At 44.3% G+C, this 16,386-nt stretch overlaps 1 pseudogene; it reads right to left on the minus strand.

The window, feature by feature from the left end:
- Positions 1-5,550: 5,550 nt before the first annotated feature.
- Positions 5,551-16,386, minus strand: part of LOC142189611 (uncharacterized) — a 282,275-nt pseudogene continuing 271,439 nt past the window's right edge.

Consider the following 16,386-nt stretch of genomic DNA (forward strand, 5'->3'; position numbering starts at 1 on the left):
AGAGGGGTTGTGTTGATATGTAAACTATTGGGTGTCTATATGTGCGTGTAAGTTTTGTACTCACTATACTACGTGAAGTAGGGAGGTACACAGCGGGATTTGGGTCCGGATCGGTTAGAGGCATGAGGCTGTCCATCAGGGTGTATAAGAAGGTACTACATGAACATAAAACAAAAACATAAGCAAAACATACATAACAAGAATAAACAAGGAAAAAAATAACCGATGCCAGTAAAGTACTTAGCATTGCAAAGAATAAACGGAGGTAAGGCTCCAGTAAGTAGAGCCCATTTAGCATAAAGCCCGTGAGGGCCTGAACCGTAGGTTAAAGAACCAGCATAAGGAGTTTTGCATAGTTAGGAGTGATTGCCGTGTTTTCCAACAATTTTCCAGTCCTCGGTAATTAACCCCTTCCCGACCCATGTGGTACTATTACCACATGGATGTCTAGTGCTTCACGACCGATGTGGTAATAGTACCACATGGATGTAAACAATCCCCGCAGCGCGGGTGTTCTTGGAGCAGGTGTTAGTTGTATCTGACACCTAACATCCTGCTCCATCCCCCTCCATCAGACATGAGTGCTGATTTTGGGTTTTAACCCGTTGATTGCCGTGACCAAACATGATCACGGCAAACAACGGGTTGCCCGATCTTGTAGGGATCCCCGGCACCCCCCGCTGCGAGATCGGGGGGTGCTGGTATCCCTACCATGTAGCCAGGGGTCTGATTAGTCACCCCTGGCAGTCCTGAGTCCCACTTACCTTTCTTATCCTGTGCGGGATCTCCTGAAGATAAGCTGTCCCGTCCGTCTGCACGAGCCGAGCTTCACTTCCTGTTTACAGAGTGATATCGTGCAGGCTCTTACTGAAGCCTGTGACTCACTCTGTAAACAGGATCAGTGATGCAAGCTTCACTCATGAAAAACACATGAAAAAGTTAAAAAAAAAAAAGTGGAAAAAAAAAAAAAGTGTTTTGAAACAATTAATAAAGTTATCAAGCCCCAAAAACCCTTTTTTTCTATAGAAAATGAATTATAAAAAAAAAAAACTAAAAATTAATAAAAACAATACATATTTGGTATCGCCGTGTCCGTAACAATCTGTACAATAAAACTGAAACAATATTTAATGTACACGGTGAATGACGGAAAAAAAAACGGAAAAAACCCGCCGGAAGTAGTGATTTTTCGCCATCTCACCTTACAGAATGTGCTATAAAAAGTGATCAAAAAGTCAAATGCACCTCACAACAGTACCAATAAAAAGCACACATTGTCCCGCAAAAAATAAGCCCCCAACCAACACTGTCAACCAAAAAATAAAAATGTTACACCTCTCAGAAGATGGCGATGCAAAAAACATTGATTTATGTCTCCAAATGTGTTTTTGTTCTGCAGAATTAGTTACGCATAAAAAAATAATATAAATGAGGTATCGCCGTAACCGTACCGACCCACAGAATAAAGATAATATGTTACTTATACTGTACGCTGCATGGCGAAAAATTTACAAGGTAAAACGCAATACCGGAATTGATTTTTTTTATTTAAATCCAGCAAAAAAAGAGTTAATAAAATGTATTCAGTAAGTTGTAGGCACCCAAAAATGGTGTCATTACAAAATACATCTCATCCCGCAAACAACAAGCCCTTATATGGCTGCGTCACCAGAAAAGTAAAGAAAATATAGCATCTAGTAATGCAAGAATAAAAACCCGCAAAAATCGCCAAATCATTAGAATACAACTGGCGGCGTCAGGAAGGGAATATATAAGCTGTGCGAGCGAATATCAGGGGACACCCCAGATTTAGAGCTTACGAGGGAAAATATACCAGAAGTGACCCCCAAAGTGACCCCCAGAGTGACTCCCCCAATTATAGGAGCTACTGGGACCTAGTAGGAAATTTGGTGTTTGCAATGTCCTCCGCACAGCTTATATATTCACTCTTCGCCATCCGCTGTGCAGTCACGTCTGGGATACTAATACTACACCCCCTGATAAATTCTTTGAGGGGTGCAGTTTTCAAACTGGGGTCACACCTTTGGGGAATCCACTTTTCTGGTACCCTACAGGCTCTACAAACATGACATGGCGTCCAGATACCAAACATCTGAATCTGCGCTCCAAAAGCCGCATCGCGCTCCTTCCCTTCTGCGCCCTGCTGTGCGCCCAAACTGCATTTTATGCCACATATATGACACATGTATGATACTGGTGTACCCCGGATAATGCACGTAATGTCATATGTGGGTATAAATTGATATTAGGGCACAGCCAGACACAGAAGGGAAGAAGGGTTATTGGGTTTTTGTAGCACAGACTTAGACAGTTTGTTTGTTTTTTTTTTTGGATGCCATGACACTTTTGCAGAGACCCTAAAATTGCCCTTACAGAATGGGGTCACTTCTTGGGGAATTCCAGTTCACTGGCACCTCCAGGGCTCTGCAAAAACATCATGGCACCCAGAAAGTCCCTCTAAATCTGTACCCCAAAAGCTAAAAAGCGCAGTTCTCCTTCCCTTCTGAGCCCTGCTATGTGCCCAAGCAGCAGTTTATACCTACATATATAATTTTTTGCCCCTCAGGATGGCCCACTTAATAGTTTTAGTGCAGGTCTCTGACAACACGAAGTGGGTGCAACGTATTGGGCACCGAAATGGCAGATTTCTTTAAAAATTAAAATTTTCATTTTGTACATTAATTTTTGGGAAGCATTTTTAGGCTCAAAATGATAATACCCCTTTATTCATTCCTTGACAGGTGTAGTTTCTAAAATGGGGTCACTTTTGAGGGGTTTCCATTGTATTGGTACTTTAGGGGCTCTGCAAATGCGACATGGCACCAGAAAACTGCCCTCAAAAGCCAAATAGCCCTCTTTCCATTCTGAGCCCCGCCATGTTCCCATACAGCAGATTATGGCCACATATGGGGTATTGCCGTGTTCAGGAGACATTGTGTGACAAACTGGGGGGCTTTTAATTCTCTAACTACTTGTAAAAATTAAAAATATGGCGCTAAATGGACGATTTATTGGAAAAAAGTAATTTTTCATTTTCACATCTCAATGGTAAAAAAAAATCTGTGAAACACCTGTAGGGTCCAAGTGCTCACTAAACCCCTTGATAAATTCCTTGAGGGGTCTAGTTTTCAAAATGGGGTCATTTGGGGAGGGGGGTTCCACTGTTCTAGCACTTCAGGGGCTCTCCAAATGCAACATGGTGCCTGAAACAGATTTCAGCTAAATTTGCCCTCTAAAATCCCAATAGCGATCCTTCCGTTCTGGACCTTACAGTGTGCCCATACATCACTTTACAGCCACATAAGGGGCATTTCTGTAGTTGGGAGAAAATGCTTGACAATTTTTGGGGTGCATTTTCTCTTTTAACCCCTTGTGGAAATGCAAAATTTGGGGTTAAAGCAACATTTTATAGCAAAAAATGTCACTTTTCCTTTTGTTGGGCCAATTCTGTTACACTCCTGTAGGGTCAAAGTGCTCACTATACCCCTTAGTAAATTCTTTGAGGGGTATAGTTTCCAAAATGGGGTCACATTTGGGGGTTTCCACTGTTTTGGCACCTTGGGAGCTCTGCAAACGGGACATGGTGCCTGAAAAGTATTGTTCCAAAATCTGGCCTACGAAATCCAATTAGCGCTCCATCCGCTCTGAGAGCGACCGCGTGCCCGTACATTAGGGTACCAGCACATATGGGGTATTATCGTGTTCGGGAGAAATTGTGTAACAAAATGTGGGGTGCAGTTTCTCCTTTAACCCTTAGTAAATGTGTAAATTCTAGGGCTAAATGAATATATTAGTGACAGAAATTGAAAAATGTAAATTTGACCTCCATTTTGTTGTAATTGTTGTGAAATGCTGAAAGGGTTAAGAAACTTTCTAACTGCTGTTTTGGATTCTTTCAAGAGTGCAGTTTTTAGAATGGAGTGACTTTCGGGGGGTTTTATTAGAGAGGCCTTTCAAGTACCCTTCAGAACTGAACTGGTCCCTTGAAAAATGTGTTTTGGAAATTTTCTTGAAAATTTGGAAAATTACTGCTTGACTTGTAAGCCTTATAATATCTGAAAAAAATGAAAGGGTGATTAAAATTTGATTGCTACATAAATCAGAGACATGGTTAATTATATTTATGAAAGAATTTGGGTAGTATGGATTTCTATTTGAAAGGCTTGCAATTTCAAAGTTTGAAAACTGCATTTTTTTCAAAATTTTCACCAAATTTCCTATTTTTTCATAATGAAAGACAAAACATATTGACAAAAATTTACTACTGACATGAAGTACAATGTGTTACGAAAAAACAATCTCAGAATCACTTGTGTAAGTTAAAGCGTCTCAAAGTTATTGCCATTTAAAGTGACACATGTCAGTTTTGAAAAAAGAGGCCTGGTCCTCAAGTCACTTTTGAGCTGTGTCTCTATAGGGTTAAGGCCGGAGAGGATGGATGATGTTGTGGAGAGAGAGTCGGGGGAGATGCGTTTGTAGGAAGTCGCCAGTTATCAAGAAGTAGCAAGCCTTTTTCTGGGTTGTTAATTACGAAGGTGGAGCCATCTTTAGTGACAATCAATTTGGTTGGAAAGCCCTACTTGTATTTAATGTTGTTAGTGCATAGAGTTGCTGTGACTTGGTTAAATGCCCTGCGAGCTTGTAACGTTGCTGCAGACAGGTCAGGAAACAGCTTGATATTAGAGTATGGATTAGGTAATGAGCCTTTCTTTCTAGCTTCCAGTAGCAAAGTTTCTTTTGTACAGTAGAAGTGAATTTTAGCGAGAATGTCTCTGGGGGCGTTTTCCGGCGCATTTCTAGCTTTTGGTATGCGGTGTGCTCTATCAATAGTAAGTTCCAAATCAGAAGATGTAGGCAATAGGGATTTAAACATGGCTGTCAGATAGTTGGAGATATCATTAGGTGCCACATCTTCTGCTACGCCTCTAATCTTTATGTTGTTACGACGTGACCTGTCTTCCAGGTCCGTCACCTTATCTCTCAGGCGTTGTATTTCCACATCGGCCTCATTAAATGCAGACACTAGCTGATTATGTGACTGTGCGACTTCAGACATTTTATTTTCCAGGTGAGATGTGCGGTCACCTAAGTCACCAATAGTGGATTGCAGATTAGCTCTTGCAGAGTTAAAGTTGGCACAGATATTAGCTTGTAAAGTGGTCAGCATAACTTGTATAGAGCGTTCTGAAGCCGGGCCATTAGAGGTTAAACAGGTCTCCTGCTCATACACAGTAATAACAGAGCTACTGTCTGAGTTACACGTGCTGCTGGAGTTATCTCTACTAGCTGGAGCCTGCTGGCTCTTCTTACTCACAGGTTCCTTTGCAGATGGAGATGACAGCGGTGAAAGGGTTAACTCCCTCTAGTGCTTTCTATGCGAGTCAGACGTAGGTGTCATCGGCAGCCGTTGTGAAGTCTGGGGATGTGGTTGCATAGTGTCTCCTCTTGAGTGAGGGGAAGCGGCGCCATCTTGCGCATCAGGGGCGCGTGGTGACTGTAAGATGAAGTCTTCTATCGGCGTAATGCCGTGTTTCCCCGACTTCCTCCTGCTCATGTCGGGTGCCGAAGAGGTTCCGGCAGGCTACAGTGCTGCGAGCGATGCGGTGGTGAGTGTATGGGCTCCTTATGCCAGTGTATAGTGCGGGCTCGTGTCGGAGCTCCGGGATTAAGCGGCCATTTTACAGCGCGGCCAAGCTCCGCCCCCTTTGTACTGCAATCTTACATATACAGGTGTCACTGTATATGGTAGTTTAGAGAGATATGGGAAAGATGTATAAATAGTATAGGCCGCAGAGATACCTCTTGTAACCCCAGGCCTTGCCAAGAATAAAGGACTGTAATGTTTTATGTGTGGATAAAGGGAAGCTAAAGCCATCCAGGATTTACTGAAAAACTGCATCAAACTATGTCACAGGTGTGATTACAGTCTAAATGTTGTATTTTATTCTTTTTCTAATTGTCATTAAAATGAGTTTTTGCGAAAAAATTTAAAATAAAAGTTGCTCCTGTACTTGGAGAGCACTTGTAAGTTTTAAGATGTGAATTGGGGATAGACCATTCTGAAAACAAAATTGCTTTTCCTGTGTGAGTTCTGAGATGTGCAGTTGGAAATATTTTCTATTTGAATATGTTCAACAACATGTGATTTCTGAGTAAAACATTTCCCACATTCTGGTCATGAATATGGCTTCTCCCCTGTGTGAATTCTCTGATGTTCAACAAGCTTTGATTTCCAAGTAAAACATTTTTCACATTCTGGGCATGAATATAGCTTCTCTCCTGTGTGAGTTCTTATATGTTGAACAAGATTTGATCTATGACTAAAACATTTCCCACATTCTGGGCATGAAAATGGCTTCTCCCCTGTGTGAATTCTCTGATGTCCAACAAGCATTGATTTGTGAGTAAAACATTTCCCACATTCTGAGCATGAAAATGGCTTCTCTCCTGTGTGTATTCTCTGATGTCCAACAAGGTGTCTCATCTGAGTAAAACATTTCCCACATTCTGGACATGAATATGGCTTCTCCCCTGTGTGAGTTTTTTGATGTTCAACAAGAAGTGATTTCTGAATATAACATTTCCCACATTCTGGGCATGAAAATGGCTTCTCACCTGTGTGAGACTTATGATGAGTAACAAGATTTGCTTTGTTAGTAAAACATTTCCCACATTCTGAGCATGAATATGGCTTCTCCCCTGTGTGAATGCTCTGATGTTCAACAAGGTTTGATTTCCGAGTAAAAGATTTTTCACATTCTGGGCATGAAAATGGCTTCTTCCCTGTGTGAATGCTCTGATGTTCAACAAGTTTTGATTTCCGAGTAAAAGATTTTTCACATTCTGGGCATGAATATGGCTTCTCTCCTGTGTGAGTTCTTTTATGTTCAACAAGATTTGATTTCTGACTAAAACATCTCCCACATTCTGGGCATGAAAATGGCTTCTCACCTGTGTGAGACTTTTGATGGCTAACAAGATGTGATTTGTGAGTAAAACATTTCCCACATTCTGGGCATAAAAATGGCTTCTCACCTGTGTGACACTTTTGATGGACAACAAGATGTGATTTGTTAATAAAACATTTCCCACATTCTGAGCATGAATATGGCTTCTCCCCTGTGTGAGTTCTCTGATGTTCAACAAGCTTTGATTTCCGAGTGAAACATTTTTCACATTCTGGGCATGAAAATGGCTTCTCCCTTGTGTGAGTCTTTTGATGTTGAACAAGATGTGATTTGTGAGTAAAACATTTCCCACATTCTGGGCATGAATATGGCTTCTCTCCTGTGTGAGTTCTCTGATGTATAACACCTCTTTTGATTCCTTTATTTTGCTTTACAGACAGTGATGAATTAGAAGAAAGGTCTTTCTCCTGAAGGGCTGAGGGTATATCTGGGGTAATGACATGTTCTTCATATGGATCTTGTGTGATACCATGATCCTCTGCTTTATAATCTGTAGATATCAGATGTCCCTCTGAGCTCCTGGTACAGTCATCTGACAAGAAGAAAACTGATGTTACTATTATTGAATAACATAACCTTATAAGTATATTCCACACTGAGCTGCCGCTGCCTGAGATGCTTCAGACCGAGTGAAGAAGTGAAGTCAGTGGCACAAGCAGCAAACGACGGCAGCGCGGCCTACTTCATTAGTATTCACTGTGCTGAGACGGAGGTCAGTAATAGTGAATAGTAATGAAGCCAGGCAGGAGACGCCACCACTGCTCTAGGCCACTGTATTGGTGCTGGTGGTGGGTGAATGAAGCGGGCCCACCTAGTCACAGCTCTAAGGAACGGAATGGTGGCACTTACATAGAGATACATCACATAAGATTCATTTCCAGTGCAAGTTACCGGCTTCCTTTTTTCTTAGAGTGGTGACCGGACCTCTGATAGCACCAGTACTGTTCTGATGGCGGCCCTGCCTGTCCCTGGTAGATCACCTTACTCATATTACATAAAGGACATGCAACACAATCTAAATTACAATTTCTGCACCCAGAGTAGTTTATCTTATCCACAAAAATATATAGGGCACAATGTAGAGATAGTTATCCAAATAATAGAAAAACATTGCCGAAATAAGGCGAGGCTACCAAAAGAATGTAGAAAAAATATATCAAAATGTTATTGAAGTGATTAAAAACACAGAAACACATAGCAACAAGAGGAGGGAGGAAAAACACATCCAAAAGACCATGCATGTGGAGAAAATGGCGTTCAAAACAATCAATAGTTAAAAAGGTTTAGAAGTCTAAGTAGGAAAGTGCACATATACACAAGTGATATACATAATATATATGATGAGGCCAGAGAAGGCGAAACGAATGTCGGGGCGCGTCTAATGCATGGTATGGGTTTTTATGGCATTAATTTCGTATACTGAGGGTTCATGTAGGTACAACTATATGCAATCTTTTGTATATTTATATTGATCATGTATATCACTTGTGTATATATGAACCTCCAGAGTTCCGAGACACCACTTCTGGTTTACAGACTGGAAGTGCGCACCTCTGCCTGCAGCCGGGGACGAACAGAACAGTTATGCAAACGTTCCGCACGGCTGGAAAAAACCTCCCCTCCCCCGGCGGCCAGCAGATGCTGCTACTGAACAAACTGTAGTGCAGGGAGCCGTATCAGCAGGAGCAGCCATTACCTGTAGAAGCTACAGGTAGAGGGGGAGGGGGAGCGCAGAGGGAGCTGCAGCAGTTTGAAAGCCTGTAGATGCAGGAAAGGAATGCGGAGGAGAGGATGGGGGGGTGGGGGGGAGACGGTCAACAGACCTAATAATCTGATCCTCTCCTCATAGGAAAGGAGATAACTACAAGATTTCTTGTAGGAGGAGCTGCTAAAACAGCGGAGGAAAAAATGAAGAAAAGCCCAGGAAGGTAAATGACTTCACTGAGCCCTAAAGGGGACACAAGACAGAAAAAAACACGCAGGAGGGAGGTTCTTGTGCCCTCTTATAGGGCAAGCCATGTATTTCATTGGCTAATTAAATATTCCGCCTGTCCTACCAGCACACAGGGGCAGAAATACCCCACATTGTGCCGCTGGTACGGACGACAGGGAACTCACATTTAGGACCTAACATTAAGGTCCTTATTTTATACCAGTAAGTTCAGGCCTCTGACTACATTACTAGTTGTCCTGTCCTGATATAGATCGTCTTATCTGGACGTCTCTTCTAAGAATCCAAAGTGAAATAAGTCTCAGAGCCCAAACCACAGGAACACAATCCATGACTGCTTAACTATGGCCACTTCTGTGGAATAATACTGTAGGATGCCATAAATCTTACTGTATTACACCCCATACACACAACAGAATACAAACCACATCTGCTGGATTTCCCAGCCTGAACTCACCGCGGATCTGCTGTCCCATACAGTATGTAGTAGGGTCTGTGGAGTCACAAGGAAGCAGGGACTCCTAGTGTCATAGATCACTAAGATACGGGGAGTCCTGGTGTGTGGACAGAGTTCAGGCTGGGAAATGTGACTGATGTACAGACCAGATTTTCTAGTCCGGATTCCATAGTGTGATTGGGGTCTAAGGTGAGGATTACACAGTGACATATGAATCTCCATCAGGTTCCTTACTGGCCAGGCGGGATTTTCTGTTGCAGGGTGAGAGTACAGGATGCGGCACAGTCAGATCCAGAGACATTAGTGACAGACAGGGACTGAATTCATTCTGTACATACAAATAATGGAAGTCCATGTGTATATAGTCATGTCTATTACCTGCTGATGTGAGGGGCTGCTGGTCCTCCATCATCACCTCCTTGTACAGATCCTTGTGTCCTTCTAAATACTCCCACTCCTCCATGGAGAAATAGACAGCGACATCCTGACACCTTATAGGAACCTGACAACACAATGATACAGTCATCACCCCGACCCCTCCAGTTACTGTATAATGTCCCAGCATTCCCAGCACTGTCACCTCTCCAGTCAGCAGCTCCAGCATCTTGTGGGTGAGTTCTAGGATCTTCTGTCCATTGATCTCCTCCTGTATCACGGGGTGAGGTGGAGGCCCCAGGATTGGGCTCAGGGTTCCTCCATATCCATCATACACAGGAGCCTGACAGCGCCCACTAGAGGTCTTCTTCACTACTGTGTAATCCTGGTTATGGGGAGACACATTAATAAATCTCACTACATACATGTCCAGAGTCCATCACCTCTCCAGTCATATCATCTGTTATTACTATAGATAAGAATGATGTCATGATGACATCATCAGAATCTCTCACCTCTCCAGTAAGCTGGTAGATGATCTCTAGGGTGAGATTTAATAGACTTTCCGCCATCTTGTTCCTGTCTCTTTCCATCCTTGATGGATCACTCAGGAATATTCTCTTATATAGAAGATACTGAGAGGATTCTATATTGTAGGAACCTGAATGGAGAGAAGATGAGACAATGTAATCACTACACGGAATCCCATGGAATAAATAGGATTAGTAGGGAGTATAAGGGGGGCTTCCGGATCAGGCTCTAGTATGTGAAGATACCTGGCACATTCCTCCTCTGCACAGTATCAGACTCTTCTACTCCACTAACCTGTAATGTAGAACGAGCGCCCTACCCCGGGGAGACAGACCTAGGCTGGTACAGGACATATATAGGGAGCGATGACAAGATGGCGCCGACGTCCTCTGCAGCTTCTTTCACTACTAGTGATGGTTGGTCCACGGACTTCTTGTAGCACTATATATATATATATATATATATATATATATATATATATATATATATATAGCTACCAGTATATAAAATATAGATAGATAGATTGATAGATGCAGCTACCGGTACATACACTATATATATATATACAGCTGCCGGTACATACACTATATATATATGCACCAAATACTCAGCTGTGAGGGCCGTCTACTACCAAAGACTCTCTGCCCACATCCCAGACTTCATATCTGCAGACGAGAAGAGGAAACTCTACATCCTACTGGGAGAAGAAGAGGCCACTGTGGAGATCGCCGCCCAATAAGTGTCCAGCTGTCACCAAATAAGAGGAAGATGAGACTCCATGGACTGTTATATTTATCCCAATACACCCACCCCACCCCCACCTCCCCATATAGCAGTCACCAACTAAGAGGAAGATGAGACTCCACGGACTGTTATACCCCAAACCACCCCACCCCTCCATACCACCACTCACCCACCCGAATCCAACTCCCCCTCCCCCACTTTACTAGCTTTGGCAATGCCAAATATCTATTCGGATGTGCCAATAAAGCTTTTTTGATTTGATATACAGCTACCGGTACATACACTATATATACATACAGCTACCGGTACATACACTATATATCTATATACCTATATATATTTATATATATATATATATATATATATATATATATATATATATACAGTAGAGATGAGCGAACAGTGTTCTATCGAACACATGTTCGATCGGATATCAGGGTGTTCGCCATGTTCGAATCGAATCGAACACCGCGTGGTAAAGTGCGCCAAAATTCGATTCCCCTCCCACCTTCCCTGGCGCCTTTTTTGCACCAATAACAGCGCAGGGGAGGTGGGACAGGAACTACGACACTGGGGGCATTGAAAAAAATTGGAAAAAGCCATTGGCTGCAGAAATCAGGTGACCTCCATTTTAGACGAATAGTGGATTTCAAATCCGGGTCATATGAGAATGTGAACTTTGTGACTATGAGACAGGGATAGCTGTACAGGCAGGGATAGCTAGGGATAACCTTTATTTAGGGGGGAATGTTATTAAAAATAACTTTTTGGGGCTCTATCGGGTGTGTAATTGTGATTTTTGTGAGATAAACTTTTTCCCATAGGGATGCATTGGCCAGCGCTGATTGGCCGAATTCCGTACTCTGGCCAATCAGTGCTGGCCAATGCATTCTATTAGCTTGATGAAGCAGAGTGTGCACAAGGGTTCAAGCGCACCCTCGGCTCTGATGTAGCAGAGCTGAGGCTGCACAAGGGTTCAAGCGCACCCTCGGCTCTGATGTAGGAGAGCCGAGGGTGCACTTGAACCCTTGTGCACCCTCGGCTCTGCTACATCAGAGCCGAGGGTGCGCTTGAACCCTTGTGCACACTCTGCTTCATCAAGCTAATAGAATGCATTGGCCAGCGCTGATTGGCCAATGCATTCTATTAGCCTGATGAAGTAGAGCTGAATGTGTGTGCTAAGCACACACATTCAGCTCTACTTCATCGGGCTAATAGAATGCATTGGCCAGCGCTGATTGGCCAGAGTACGGAATTCGGCCAATCAGCGCTGGCTCTGCTGGAGGAGGCGGAGTCTAAGATCGCTCCACACCAGTCTCCATTCAGGTCCGACCTTAGACTCCGCCTCCTCCAGCAGAGCCAGCGCTGATTGGCCGAATTCCGTACTCTGGCCAATCAGCACTGGCTAATGCATTGTATTGGCGTGATGAAGCAGTGCTGAATGTGTGTGCTTAACACACACATTCAGCTCTACTTCATCGGGCTAATAGAATGCATTGGCCAATCAGCGCTGGCCAATGCATTCTATTAGCGTGAACTGAGTTTGCACAGGGGTTCTAGTGCACCCTCGGCTCTGCTACATCAGATTGCTACATCTGATGTAGCAGTGCCGAGTGTGCATCAGATGTGTAGTTGAGCAAAACTGACTCAGCACTGCTAAGTCTGCATTCGCATAGGAATGCATTGGCCAGCCTTCGGCCAATCAGCGCTGGCTCTGCCGGAGGAGGCGGAGTCTAAGGTCGGACCTGAATGGAGACTGGTGTGGAGCGATCTTAGACTCCGCCTCCTCCAGCAGAGCCAGCGCTGATTGGTCGAGTTCCGTACTCTGGCCAATCAGCACTGGCCAATGCATTTCTATGGGGAAAAGTTAGCTTGCGAAAATCGCAAACTGACAGGGATTTCCATGAAATAAAGTGACTTTTATGCCCCCAGACATGCTTCCCCTGCTGTCCCAGTGTCATTCCAGGGTGTTGGTATCATTTCCTGGGGTGTCATAGTGGACTTGGTGACCCTCCAGACACGAATTTGGGTTTCCCCCTTAACGAGTTTATGTTCCCCATAGACTATAATGGGGTTCGAAACCCATTCGAACACACGAACAGTGAGCGGCTGTTCGAATCGAATTTCGAACCTCGAACATTTTAGTGTTCGCTCATCTCTAATATACAGCTACCGGTACATACACACATATATATACATACAGCTACTGGTACATACACTATATATATATATATATATATATATATATATATATATATATATATATATATATATATACAGCTACTATATATAGTGTATATACTGGTAACTACATATAAAGGGATTTTTGTGTACTCATCTGTTGTTTCACTGGGGGACGCAGCACCTTGGGTATAGACCTGGTCACTAGGAGGCAGACACTAGGAAAATGAAGATAGATGGCTCCGCCCACACAGGCTATACCCTCCCACTGTGCACTCAGTTAGTTTTGTATTATAGCAGTAGGAGAGAGTTCAAAAACAAGAATATGGAACCAACCACCAAGCACAAACCTAAATTTGTGAAGAAATAAAACCCCGTATGTCAAATAACAAATAACAACGGGTGGGACCTGTGTCCCCCAGTGAAACAACGAGAAAAGGATTTTACAGGTGAGTACACAAAAATCTCTTTTTCTCGTAATATTTCACTGGGGACACAGTAACCATGGGACGTCCAACAGCAGTCCCCAAGGGAGGGAGAAACAGACAGTCCTGAGAACAATTGGCACACTGCCACTTGCAGAGCCCTCCGACCAACTGGTATTGGCAGAAAACACAGAAAAGATCTGGTAAAAATTTTGTGAAAAAATGTGAACCGAAGTCCAGGAAACAGCTCTGTAGACCAGCAAAACAGAAGCCTGAAGCCGAACAGCCCTAAAGGCACCGACAGCCCTGGTAGCGTGAGCCGCTACACGGATGGGCGAATCACTACATTTTAGCCGTAAGGCTTCCTAAAGACAGACCGAATCCATATAGAGATGGACACCCTGGAAGCGGCAAGCCCTTCCTAGAGCTCTCTAGAAGATCAAAAAAGAGCATCACAGCGCCGAAAGAGGTTCTGTGAGAGTCTGAAAAACCGGCCGCCCAGAACAACATCCAGGCAGTGGAAGGTGCTCATAAGGGTGCTTAGGCTCTGGCCGAAAAGATGGCAAGACAATGTCCTCAATAATGAGACTAGAGGATGCCACCTAGTAAGAAAAGATGGTGGAAGATGAAGACCACCTTGTCCTGTGAAGAACCACGAAGGGAAAACTGGCGCAGCAAGCTGCAGCTCAGAACCCTACAAAAATAAGTGATTGCAACAAGAAGAAAGCAGAGCAAGCTTTTATTTAGAGGCTCAAGGAAGAGCCTGAAGTACCTCAAGAAAGAGGTAAAGATATTAAGGATCAACTGGAAGCCGGAAGGAGGGACACACTGCGCCATACCCTGGAAAAAAGGATTGTTTTTTGTCTGAGCACGGAAAACCAGGGCCTACTGGAAGAGAAAGGAAGCGCAGATATCTGACCATTCAGGGAGAAGCCAAGACCCTGATCCAACACAGCTGAAGAACACCAAGATCCTGGGCAAAGAAAAGGAAAAAGACGATAATCTAAAGTTCTGCGCCAGTGGACATAAGACTACCAAGTGCAATGGAAAATCCTTGCTGACTGAGGCTCCCTGGCCTAGATAAAAAAGAAAAACAGGCCCAGAAAATAATTCGGCCTCAACAGCCTCGTCGTTAAACGTAGCTAACATAAGGAGAGGTGGAATAGGCCCTTTGTAGAGCAGATCCTCCCGCAGAGGAGCAGGCCAGGGCGTCTGCCAACAGAACCATGAGGTCTGTGTACTAGCCAGACAAGGCTAGTATGGAGCCACCTGGATGGCAGGAACCCCCTCGACCCTGAGTTCCTTGAAAACCTGAGGGAGGAAGGAAGAAAGAGGGAGGAACAGATACCAAACTGAATAACCCTCACCAGGGAATCACAAGAGCGTTGAACACAAACACCTGAGGATTCCTGCATCTGGCCATGCACAGACGAATCTTGAGGTTAAAACAGGAGGCCTCAAAAAAATGGCCTGGCTCTTCGTTACGCCCTGAAGAGTCAAGAAGGCGTCGGCGGTGGAACTATTGGACTGAGAACGAGCCGGCAACCCCAGGAAGGGGGGAGGAGGGTGTTGGTGTCCAGGGTGTAGAGTGCGAAAGAAGGCCTTCAGTTCCAACAGATTAACTGGAGGGAGGATTCCTTCCTGACCACTGTTCCAGAACATTCTGGACTTGTAACCCTGCATCTCCCCGAAAAGGCTGGTGCCGGCAAGGACAGCTGCCCGTGTATGGAAGACAAGGCATCCCCAGGATAAAATCAAGGGAGGAGCACCATACATCAAGTACGATCCAGCTGAACTGTTGAATAAGATCCATAAAGATCTGCAACTGGAGAGATTGTCCGTCCTGGAGAGGAGCCTTGACTAGAAGATCTTCCAAGTACGGGACAACAGCCACACCTCTGGGGCGGAACATAGCCATGAGAGGGGCCAGCGCAATGCACAAAGGAATTCACCCAGTTCCACAAAGGCAACTACGAATAGCAGAGACTCCATGGGAAAGATTCGAACTTTGAACAAACCTGTTGAGAGACTTCGGGTCCAGAATGGAACAGAGAGAACCGTCCCTTCTTTGGAACAGTAAGAAGGCTGAAATAGAACCCTGGAACATAGAGAAGCAGGCACGGGTGCAATCACACCCTGCTGCTGAAGCCTCCCGAACCCAGGCAAGTCAAATCTCCCAGAAGGCGAGCTGATGATTCCCCATTCGAGAATCCCCGGGCAGGGGGAAGACCTAAATGCACATTGAGACTAGTCAGTACCAGGCAGGTCTGGGCTAGAAAGAGGGCTTCTTGGAGCGCGAGTCCAGGAGATTGCCCCCAGCAGAAGAAGATCTGATGCCCTGAACTTCTCAGGGGAAGCAGGAATCTTCAACCCCCAGTAGCTGCTTCAAGCCCTTCACAAAGGGACAACTCTGTTCATCATAAAAGGGTAGAACAACCACAACCCTCAAGGAAACAGGGTCAATATTCCAGAACAGAATAAATAGTGTGACGCATAGCTCCAACATCAGCAGCGGCTTTGGCAATAACAGCGAGCCACTAAAAGGGAAGCATCACATAGGCATTTAGAAGCGTATAGAAACTGCTCCACCAGAAACTGATAGTCCTGCAGCACTGACACATCAGCCAGACCAGCCCTCATCTGATTGCCCCAGGCATGGTCCTGGAGCGGCAAGAAGGGACGCACAAAACTAGCCGCAAACAAAAACCACTTAGCCAAAGCGTCCAGCCTTCT

The sequence above is a fragment of the Leptodactylus fuscus genome, chromosome 1 (assembly GCF_031893055.1).
Source record: "Leptodactylus fuscus isolate aLepFus1 chromosome 1, aLepFus1.hap2, whole genome shotgun sequence".
Taxonomy (NCBI): domain Eukaryota; kingdom Metazoa; phylum Chordata; class Amphibia; order Anura; family Leptodactylidae; genus Leptodactylus; species Leptodactylus fuscus.